We start from the raw sequence: 11,635 nt of genomic DNA on the forward strand, positions 1-11,635 counted from the left end.
ATTTGCTGTTGTAATAAATTACCATGACCTTAGTTGCTTAAAACCAAACACATTTATTGTCTTACACTTCTGGAAGTAAGATATCTAAAATGCGTTGATAGGGCTGTAATTCTTTCGGAGGCTCTAGAGGGGCCTTTTTCAGCTTCTGAAGGATGCCTACATCCCTTGGCTCATAACACCTGTCTCCATACTCAAAGCCAGTTGCATAAAATCTTATCTTTCTGACCTCTGCTTCCATCCTTACATCTTCTCTTTCGCCATCCGCTCCCCCGGGGAATTTTTATTTTTGTAGTCGTCCCTTGGTATCAGCAGGGGATTGGTTCCAGACCAGTCATGGATAACAAAATCCTTAAAAAATCCACAGATGCTCAAGTCTGACAGTTTGTCCTGTAGCACCCACATACACAAAAAGTCAGTCAGCCCTCAGTAATCATCGATTCCGTATCTCCTAAATACTGTATATTTGATCCGTAGTAAATTGAATCTGCTGATGTGGAACCCACAGATGGCAGACTGTATTTTATTTTATTTTAAAATATTTAATTGGAAAATAAAATTTGTGTATATGCAATATGTATAATGTGATGATTTGATATACATATACATTCTGTAATGGTTATCACATCAAATTAATTAACACATCTATCACCTCCTGTGCTTGTATATTAGATCTCCTGAATTTGCTCATCTTATAACTCAAAGTGTATGTCCTTTGACCAATATATCCCCATTTCCCCCACCCTTCAGCCCCTGGCAACCACCATTCTACTCTCTGCTTCTATGAATTCTACTTTTTTAGATTCCACATATAAATGACATCATACAGTATTTGTCTTTCTACAACTGGCTTATTTTACTGGCTTACTTTACCTGAATATCTTCAAGGTTCATTAATGCTGTTGCAAATGGCAGGATTTCCTTCTTTTTTATGGATGAATAATATTCCATTGTGTGTGTGTGTATATGTGTCTGTATATACACATATATAGCACATTTTTTATCCATTCATACACCCATGGATTCTTCGTTGCTTCCATAAATTGGCTATTGTGAGTAATGGTGCAATGGTGTGGGGGTGAAGATATCACTTTGAGATCCTGATTTCATTTCTTTTTGGTATCCCCAGAAGTGAGATTTCTAGATCCTATGGTAGTTCTATTTCTTTTTAATTTTTTGAAGACCCTCCATACTGTTTTCCATAATGGTTGTACCAGTTTACATTCCTATTAACAGTATACATGAGTTTCCTTTCCCCATACCCTTGCTAACACTTGCTATTTCTTGTCTTTTTGAAAAAAGCCATTCTAACAGGTGTAAGGTGATAACTCATCGTGGTTTTTATACCTCTGAAGATTAGTGATGTTGAGCGTATTTTCATATACCTATTTGTAATCTGAATGTCTTCTTTGTAAAAATGTCTATTCAGATTTTGTGCCCATTTTTTTAATTGGGTTATTTGTGTTTTTGCTATTCAGTTGTGTGAGTTCCTTGTATATTTTGAATATTAACCCCTTATCACATACATGGATAGTAAGTATTGTCTCCCATTCCATAGGTTGTTTATTCATTTTGTTGATTGTCCTTTGCTGTGCAGAAACTTTTTAGCCTGATGTAGTCACACTTGTTTATTTTTGCTTTTGTTATCTGTGCTTTTATTTATTTATTGTTTATTTATTTTGAGACAGAATCTCACTCTGTCGCCCCTGGGTAGAGTGCAGTGGCGTTATTGAAGCTCACTCACTGCAACCTCAAATTCCTGGGGTCAAACGATCCTTTTGCCTCAGCTTCCTGAGTAGCTTGGACTACAGGTGCATGCCACGACATCAGCTGATTTTTCTGTTTTTAGTAGAGATGGGGCCTTGCTCTTGCTCAGGCTTCTCTGAAACTGCTGAACTCAAATGATCCTCCCTCCTCTGACTCCCAGAGTGCTGGGATTACAGGCGTGAGCACCAGGACCACACCTGTGCACCAGCACCGCCGGGTGCTTTTGATGTTATATCAAAGAAATCATTGACAAGGAGTTTTTCTCCTATATTTTCTTCTAGTAATTTTGTGGTTTCAGAATTTACATTTAATTATTTAATTCATTGAGCCACAATTTCTATATATGGTGTAAGATAAGGTTCCAATTTTATTCTTTTGCATGTGGACATACAATTTTCCCACTTCTGCCATTCATATCATTTACTTGATGATACTAGTCACTTTAGATAGACTTAAACAAAAGACATACACTGCCCAGCTTGTCTTCAGATATTGATTGATAGTAGATGTAAAATATCCTACATTTTTTATAAAGGATGTTCATTTTGAGTTCACTGTAGAGACAGGAAGAACATCTCAGAGTAAGCAAGTATCCCAGCCCCATCCTTTCTCATGACCTGGAGCAGCTCCTGATAAAATAGGTATAGTTGCTTCCATTCTGGTTGGCAGGAAGGAAGGTGTTCTAGTTTGGTGAATCCTCCACTTCTGCTTCCTGCTTCCTCATCTAATATCTTGTCAACTACTCTTCTATTCCACGTTAGTTCTCAGAGACTACCCCATGGGAATTTGTGACAAGAGAAGAATAATTATTTCACTCATGGGAATTATTTTACCCACAAGTTATTGGAATCCCAGTTAATGTATCCTTAAAAACATAAAAAGTATCAGTCTTGAAATCAGGAAAAGCGTGTTCTAGTGCTTTTGCTACCACTAGGTTTCATATCTGCATAAATTTTTCTTTGAAATATTTACCATTTTCTCTAGTTCTTTTCTAGATCTTAGAAATCAGGGAGGCATAAGGCCAAAGGCATCTTTCCTCTTAGAAACTCAGGTTCTCCATTTTCAGAGAAATGTGATTTAAAGAAAAAGAAATCAGTAACTCACCTCCTTTCTGAGGCCTCTGTTTTGGCCCTTCAGTTCTTTGTCTCCATGGCTTGCTGTGATATTATCTGTCTCTCAGCAAGACACCAAATAAGAAAGCTGTCAGTATGACATGCACTGAAAAGGACTAGTTTATTCCTGAATCAGGGCTCCTCCTAGGTCTATTCAAAAATGTTTTATTCTCCCCCAGTGACTTCATGCTATTATTCTTTGTTTGTTCAGATAAATAGAAAAGAGCTGGGATAAAAGGGGGGCAGTGGAAAAAGGCAACAATAAAAACATTGGTATAAGTTCACTGAATAAATAAGAAACTGATATTCTCACAATTGGAAAGTCTACATTTGTTAAGTTTCAGCACTTGTACTTGGACCTAAACCTTTGGGATTCATAAGTTAGTTTTACTGTTTTTTTGTTGTTGTTTTTTTTCTGCCCTCATAGCTTTAATAAGATGGACAATACTTTCATGGCACATAAGCAAATGCTTATTAAACAGTGAACAAACACGGATATGATTATTAGCTACAAACATTTTGCCAATAGAAGGTAAATTTGGAGGCAGGGATTACATACCTGAAGTGCCCAGGTTTCACAAGGACCACATTGTGATGTTCTCCTGTTCAGCTGCACTGTGGTGCTCTTTATCTCCTAATAGCACTGCCTGCAAAGGAAGGTGCCATCTTTGTTCTGGACGTCCACTCATCCTCAACTGATGTGCCCCTGGCCTTGTGGGAGCATGGCTCAAGTCTCAGCCTTGGATTGAGGCCTCTGCCTTCTGCTTGTGGGGGTCCTAACTTGGCCAACCCATTCACTTCTCTTTCTTCTTCTGTCTTCCTCCTGACTCCAATATATTCTTCTTTCTCTTTGGCTTATCTGAATAATGTTCAATGTGCAAAACCACAACATTCTGTGTCCAGTGTATAGCCCCCTTTTGCTTCTTTAAGCATGAAGCAGAGTGATTTAAAAAAAAAAAAGAAACCCAAAACTTAACACAAATGCAACCATTGTTTCAGAAAACCAGATTGCCATTTTTTAAAATATTTTTATGTGATTTACCCTCCCATTCCCAACAATGTTGGGATGCAGAACTGGTATCTGACTTTCTTTTGTCCTCATTAAGCCCATCCTCTTACTACTCACATAAATATTTGTAAGTCTGAATTGAACATAGATATGAAAATAAGCAGAAGGGCAAGGTCTTTAGTGGATGAATTATTAAATTAGAAACAATAGGTAGGAGATTATTTTTCCCCTAATTCGAGCTAGCTTTAAAACAGAAAGAATTTGATATATAGCCTTTCAGAAATAGTGAAAAGATCTTATAAATTCTGAATTCCTTCTCTTTTTCTTGAATGTCCAACAAATTCTTTGCTCTGTGGAATAGCTAAAACACTTATCTTGGCTAGACACTTGTTTTCTAGATTAGCAATAACTAGTGGTCTTTATATTCTTCCCATGATAGTTTCCTAAAACATGGTCCAAGGATCACCTGAAAGAATGCTACCTGGGATGTTAATGAAACATACAGATTACTAGACTCTGGATAAAAATCTTGAGAAGGGTGTGTCTGATCTTGTATACAAACATGAGAAGCCTTGTTCTATCTTCTGGCTCAATGTTTTATCATATCATATACCATGTAGGGAAAGCACTGGATTGGAAACAGATTTTTTAACTGTCTTTTGAAGTCCATAGATGAGCCATTACTCTTGATAGCAGAGTGATGATGGCCCGAATGTCTCAGTTTGCTCTGTTGGAATCAATTTTGCCTTCTGGTCTGAGATTCAGTCTAAATACCATGCAAACAGGTACCAAAACAATATTCATTGTCAGTGTTGGGTGGTGGGAAGGGTGGACACATCAGAATTAAGTTCAATTCTCATATTTGTCACAATTAGCTTTGTAAATTGCTTTAACTTCCTGAGTCTCATTTTACTTAACTGTGTGGATATAATGAATTTCTCTCACATTCTGGAGAATACTTACCACAATGCCTGACTCCTTGGAGAAGCACCAAAAAATAGTATTAATGGTTTATTTCATCATACAGATGCCCTAATACTATGCCAAAATACTAAGAATTCTATATTCTAAATAATTTGGCTCACTTACTCCCCATTCGAAGAAAAAAATGCATATTAGTCAGGAATCATTCACGTGGTGTGGGAGATGCTTGGAATAGAATGATGTCCTTATCTAGACTTGACATTGATGAACTCCTCCCCATTAAATGTTTAGCAAAAAATAGAATTGTAGAACCAACTAAATTTGGGGAATTGTTCATTATATCCCTTTCTTGGAAGTTGATAATACCCATCCAATCGGAAAGAAAGTTATGAGAAATATAAAGTAAGATAAGATTTTAAATTTATTTAAATTCACATTTCCCTAAATATAGTTGATCATGGAATCTTTTTGTTTTCAATTTAATAACATTTCAAGGACTTAATATTCTGCAGAATATACTTTAGTAAATGCCAGTTTCTAAGTTCCTTGGGGAAAACTTACCGGATCTACATCCCTCCAGCTACTTTCAGGCCCTTCTTTAAAAGCTATTCAAAACAGTCATTTGAGCCATTCTTGAAAGTCAAATAGTAAACAAGTCACTTCCTTCTCTCCCCCTACAGTGTCATGATCTTGGCTCAGTTTCTAGTGATATAACTCCAAGAGAAAAACATCAGCCTTCAAATTGGCTCATCACAGGTGATGACACCTGGTTATCATCAAAAATCACAACATCAACATATAATTTTGTTTTTTCTGAACCCTTGCAAGAATGTGAAAGTCTCATTTCCAATATATAACCTGAACTCTTAAGTCTATGGTAATTGTTTCTTGCTTGACAAAAAATTTCTAAAGCAAAGGCACCCAGGGAAGAAAGCATTATGAGAACAGTCAGATTAGATTTGTGAAGACAATTAAGCTCAATTGTTTATGGTTTCTTTTTATTCTTAGCTTTGAAATATTTCTTGCAGTTGAGTCATTTGGGCTCCTGGTAGCATTGCTGGGGGAAAAAAAAAAGAGGTATTTATTAAATAAACAAACAAGAACAAAGTAATAAATCTAGGTCTTTTCATACTATGTGAAAATAAATTGAGTGGCTATAAAAGTTTGCGTTGTTATGTTAGGCTTTTTACAGAAAATATCTTTAGAATTTCCTTTCTTGCAAACATGTCTTTACGGAGTGCTGTCAAATTTTAATTATCCCCAGAGGACAGGTTACAGGTGATTAAATCAACTCTCTCCAACAAAGAATACTTTAAAAACACTTTTGAGAGCTCTTTGGTTGGGCTCTCATGACCTTTGAGAAAAGCCTTTTGCAATTGAAATCGTTTGTGTTTTTGTTAGAGGTTTCTCTTGAAGAGGGATGAATTAACATCTGCCACCATAAAATATGGGGTCAGATAAACTAAGAACACTTAGTCCTTTGCTTTTCTGCTCATATTAGGAGCTTCTTGAATAGGGAATTCAATTTCATTTTCTCCCAGTTTCATCAATGGATCTATAGGAGTGAATGTGCATAGTTTATTTTGCTATCTTCAAGAATGACTCACATTCAAATTAGAAATTAGGGAGAACGAATCCTTTTATCAAATTCAACAGCTAATCAAATTTAACAGCTATGCTTATAAGAAACACAGGGACGATATCAATGTTATTTCATATGCTTTAGCACTTTTCATCTGCAAAAGAAACTTTGAAATGGCTTGGGATATGTGTGAGTTGACTCTCTTCCCAACTTTCTTTGCTGATCTCCTTACTATCCCTTGTGGAAGGACTGATTCTCTGGCCAAACCCGACATGTGAATTCTTATAATGGGAAGCTCTAAAGTTTAGGTCACTTTTTTTGCCTGTCACCATTGCTCATGTGAAACTTGGCACAGAACAGATTCTAAGTAAATGCTTACTAATTAAAATGTTTTGGGGAAATGGGGATTTGAAGTTGGGATAATTTCCATTTTTCCCACTAAGTTTCTGTGCAAGTATGTCTAGACTTCAATTTTCTTTTCTGTAAAATAAGACATTTTATTTAAATTTTGATAAAACATATAATAAGCTTCTCTGTCCAATTAAACAAATAATATTGAAATACGAATTTTCCTTGTTTAGTCATCGTCTATTTAGCAAGTTTGTTTGATGGGCCAGAAAAGATAAATGAGACCATCCTTACCCTAAAGAAGCTCACATTGGGACTACAATTCTACAAATAGACACTTTATTTTTCAGCATTATGCTTTACTTCAAAGTGTTTTACATATTTTAAAGATTTTTTTGTGGCTATTATCTCTCATGATGCTGCTTATAATCTTTAAATGTACCTATTTTTATCGAATTACAAAATAATTTCTGCTGATTGAAAGAAATTAGGCAAATGCAAAAAGGTATGGAAAAGAAAATAATGCTATCCAGGATCTCACTATTCAGAAAATAATGACCTATTGAAGTTTGGAAATCTCATACTGCTATTTGACTATGTATATGCATGTATGATTAATGTGTGTGTTGGTATAAGAGGGAGTTAATGTACTACTACGTTATGGTCACAGTGACACAGGAAAGTAATCCCCAGTGCTGGGAATCACTGGAAGTCCAAGTGGGTCCTTGGCTTCCCGCAAGAGAGAATTCAGAGATGAGTCAACAGTGTAAAGTGAAAGCAAGTTTTATTCACGAAATAGAGATGATCTACTTCACAGACAGAACAGAGGCTAGTTCTCCCTGTTGAGAACAGTCCCTGTGTGTGTGTGTGTGTGTGTGTGTGTGTGTGTTTATTTCTTTATTTAAGCAATGGCTTAATCACAAGCTAAGCAGGAAATATTCACATTCCTTCTAAGAAATGGGGGGAGTGAGCTCCCGGAACCGAGACCCTCCCCTTTCTCTACTTTATAAGGTCCATCCTGGAACTGTCATGGTGTCATGGGAGTTTCTGTGAACATGCTAATGTATTACAATTGAAGCATAATGAGTTGCAAGGTCAAGAAATGACCTATTTCTTTGCCATCTTGGTTCCAACTGGTCTTAACTTGTTCTGTCACCATACCCCATTTTTGATCAGGGTGGTTAGAGGCTTTTTGACTATGTGTTAAGCAGTACCTGCTGGTTCCCTATCTCAGTACTACACATGTATGTTCTAGTTCTGTAATTTTCATGTTATTTTCCTATGATATTAAATGCACTTTAATCTGTAATAATTTTATTGGCTGCAGAATATTTGACCATGCAAATGCACCATGATTTAAATTCCATATGTATATACTTCTTCAAATTTTAGTATATCAATTTTAGTATACTAAATAATATATAAGATGTATATTATTTCTAAAATGATCATAATATGTTCATATAATAATTTGCTTAGAAGACAAATTCTAAAATGCTATTTGCTGTTTTAAACAAATATTTTTGAAATCTTATTTCTCTGTCTCTCTCCTCTCTCTCTTTCAGTGTTACAGTTTCCACCTTTTATGTCTTGGGAACTTCCCTCCAACTTTTTTCCTCTTGAAACATTTGAGCAAAAAAAGGTTAGTCCAAGCCAATAGATGAGGCTTGGATTCTCCCTCTTCCTCCCCATTATTATCTGCCAAGATGCTGTTATAATACCAATCTCAGGCATTAGACTAGACAGGACTTCTTTTATAGGCTAAGACCTCAGTATATTTCAAATGTCTTTCAATAGTATAATATATGATCCTGAGAATGACTCCTTGAGTATGTGGAGGAAAATGCACTGCTGGATAACTAAAAGTAGTCTAAAATTTGTCCCCTGATGGAAGCAACATAGGGTAGAATAGAATGAAATATAATCATGAGATTGCTCATGAAAAATAGATCTGGACATTAGTTAAAGCAGTGAGAATAGATTGTATTCAGTAACTACAGACAGTCGGGAAAGAGCTCCATTCCAATTTGAGCACAGGTGACTGGGCATTTTAAAGGGAAGATGAGGGAATATTGAGGGGAAGAAAATGGGGCACAAGTGCACATAGCAGCAAAACGGAACAAACTGTTGATAAACACAACACACAAATAAATATCAAATGCATTATGCCAAGTAAAAGAAGCCAGATTAAAAATGTTACATATTATGTGATTCCAATTATATTACATTCTGGAAAAGATAAAATTACACTGATGGAGAATAGATCACTGGTTGCCTGGGTTAGAAGCTGGGGAGTATTCGATGACTGTGGAGTAGCACAAGCGAAATTTTGGGGTTATGGAATTGTTCTGTATTCTGTTTGTGGGCATGATGACACAAATATATATATATATATATCTGTTTGAATTCACACAATCATAAACCAAACAAGAAAGCAGTGAGTTTTACCATATGTTAATATAAAGTTATATTATTATATGTCATGAAAGACAATATCTAAATGTGCATGCATACATACATATAGATGTGCACATATATGTGCATATAAAGGTATATATGTATGTGTGTATATATACAATATACAGAGAGAGAGAGGAAGAGGGGCAACAATTTTAAAATTTAGTAGTGCAACATATTGACAACATTTACTTGATCATTCATTTGTTTATTAATTCATCTTTTCATGCCTCCACTCAACAATATTTCCTGGGTCCTACCTCTATCACAGGCTAAATTACTTTAAACTTCCGATTAATCTTCCTTAGGATGAGTGAAGATTAAAATAATTTCCACCCATAAATGAAGAGGAGTTTTGCTACTAATTGAGCCAATTTTCTACCAATGAATTGAAGGGGTAAAAAGACATCATTTGGTCATTTCCTTTTCCCCTTCTTTCCCTCAGTTTCCCGTGGTTGCAATGGCACAATTCATTCCCCACCTTCCCACCCCCATCTCTTCTCTCTTGGCTATTTGGTCTAGGCTTCTGACTTTGAAGAGACTGCATATTGTAACACATGAGACTATAAACCCTAAGACCCTGAGACAAATATGTTTTACTCTGTATCTTTCTGTAATATTTTCTTTCAATTTGTGTCAGTCATTTATAAAATCAGTATGATAAGATAATGAAGTTTGGATTTTAAAGATAGGGAGAGAAACCTTTTTCTAAACTTGCTTACTGGAATATAAAACTAGATTCTGTAGCCAATGTCCTTTAAAATAGATAAGATCTACTCTGCTATTATTCTGCATACACATATTAACCTAAAGTATTCTTCAAGGTAGAAGGTTGAATAATCACGGTGCTAAATAAAAAGGAAAAAATCTTAGGTCTTCTAAGATGAATGTCATTTAAGCATACTTTCAATTTATGAATATGTATATTATATTTCCCTGACATCTAGTGTAGTATAAGACACAAAATATTCCTAGACAAAATTTTCCTTTATTATTAAGGATTGAATTTACTTATGAGTAAGAGAGTCATATAAAAATATTTTAAACTCAGTAAATAGTTTATTCTTTTCTCACGTAGTGTATAGAGGCAGGTGATCCAAAGACAGAATGGGAAATCTGCATGGAACCAAGATCCTTCAGATTGTTTTCCCTTCATGCCTGGATTATATTTCCAGTATGAATTCATATTTCAATGTGGCTGATCCACTTCTAGCCATCATGTTCACAATCCAACTCAGAAGAAAAGAAAACACACCAAAAAAGGAGCAAGATGAATAGTAATACTTTTAAAACTAAAGTTACAAAAATCTTCCACCAAACATTTTTTGCTTGAATGTCCCTCATTGGAAGTTATTGATGTAGTGACATCTAGCTGAAAAATGAGTCAGTAGTTATATTGTGCTGAAAAGTGGAGACCAGTTTGGGAATGGTTTATATTCTCTGCCACACTTGTTACATGGTACTGTTGCCTGTGGTTCCTCTTTTACATGTCAGTCATTTTTTAGAGGTAGTAGAATTGCTATGATTGGCTAATTAGCTAGATAATCACTATGTATTTTTACATTGTAGATAAAATTATTTGAAACTGATGATATCCAATAAACACTGCTTATTTATGGAGAAAATAAAATTTTGTACAAATAAAGCATAGAAATATTCAGTAATGGATTTTTTTATTTTGTCTCCTACACTCACACAGACACACACACACACACACACACACAAATCTTGCACAATTTTTATGTAAAATTATACCAATAATGTAATATAATAAAATGTTTCTATATACACAAAAGTGGTGGGATCATAATGGAATTTTTTCTGGCTCTGAGAATAGAAGGAATATTATATTTCAGGAAAGATCAGAGATAGTACTCTTCATTTCATATATTCATCAAGAGGAAAAGGTATGCTAATTTGCTTCATAGTTGAAAAGAAGAAAATCACAAAGTCATTGATACAGCTCAATTAAGTAGGCTGGAAAGGTCAAATTCCAAAGTTGCTAATGCCTCAGAAACACCACTTACATTGAGAAAGACCCAGGTATTCATGGCTAGACATTCCCAAATTATAGTGGGCATTTACTCAAGTAGCTGGAATACAGTATTTTCCAGGGAAAGTGTTATTTGAAAAATGACAACAGTTGGGAAGCATACCTTCCTATCTAATTCCCTGGGGATATGAAAAATCAATGGTAAATTATACACATGACACGTGACAATCGAACATATGTGGCAACTAGTAATGTTAAAAAATATGTCGCCTTGCCTCTTGGGTGAACTTAGGGAGGTTGTATGTTTCTAGGAATTTGTCCATTTCCTCCTCATTATAAAGTTTTTGGGCATATAGGTTTTTGTAGTAATCAAAAATGATGTTTTGTATTTCCGTGGCATCTGTTGTGATCTCTCCTTTTTCATTTTTGATTGAGTTTATTAGAGA

This window comes from Propithecus coquereli, unplaced genomic scaffold (assembly GCF_000956105.1).
Source record: "Propithecus coquereli isolate 6110/MARCELLA unplaced genomic scaffold, Pcoq_1.0 Scaffold67, whole genome shotgun sequence".
Taxonomy (NCBI): domain Eukaryota; kingdom Metazoa; phylum Chordata; class Mammalia; order Primates; family Indriidae; genus Propithecus; species Propithecus coquereli.